Source organism: Triticum aestivum, chromosome 6A (genome assembly GCF_018294505.1).
Source record: "Triticum aestivum cultivar Chinese Spring chromosome 6A, IWGSC CS RefSeq v2.1, whole genome shotgun sequence".
Lineage (NCBI taxonomy): Eukaryota > Viridiplantae > Streptophyta > Magnoliopsida > Poales > Poaceae > Triticum > Triticum aestivum.
Genome location: NC_057809.1, coordinates 620,225,842 through 620,226,688, shown reverse-complemented (window position 1 = coordinate 620,226,688; position 847 = coordinate 620,225,842).

Sequence of the window (847 nt, the reverse complement as noted above, 5' to 3'; positions counted from 1 at the left end):
GTAGCATCGTCCCAGCCAGAGTCACAACTAAGGTTAACCAAGCCAGAGTCACAACTAAGGTTAACCAAGCCAGAGTCACGTTCTATTAAAGTGGCAAAAAGAATTAATTTTTAATATAGCAAAACTAATTCTATCAACTATTATTAAAGGCTAAACGACTATTAATACACAACAGTAGAAAAATTAATATTAATTAATCATAAAAATTTATCTACTGTTGTCTAACAGAAGCATACTACAACATGTTAAAATCTACAGAAAGAACTAACTAAAAATAATTATTGAACCGAGACTAATGCCTTCCTAATGCCCTAGCCGCTTGAACCGGGGCTAATGCTCACATTAGTCCGGGTTCGTAATGCAACCGAGACTAATCTGTACATTGAGCTTGGACCCAAACCCTGTTTTCTACTAGTGATGTATGACCCCCTTCTTTAAATTAGATGTGGCAGATGCGGAATGAACTCCTACCACATGATCGCATACGAGCAATTCAAGAGAAATTGGCGGGATTCTTTCTTGACCACGTCATACATAAAGACGGAGAATACCATGTGGAATTGAAATGGATTTTAGATATTAGGGATTGTAAGAGATGTTACATTGTATATATGTAGTAGCGTTGGATAGATATACGAAAACTTGTTGTTCGACCAATCTCGGAGAAAGAGAGGTCACTTCTCTCTGTATATGTTCATGACGATCTTGTGTAAATGATTTCTTAATTTGCTTACTAGCTAGCGTGTCGAGTTTTCTCTATATGTATAGTAGATAGCGTCGACCAAGCACGAAGAAAGAGAGGTCACTTCTCTCTATTAGCTAGTTAACACAATATAAAACCCCTAAA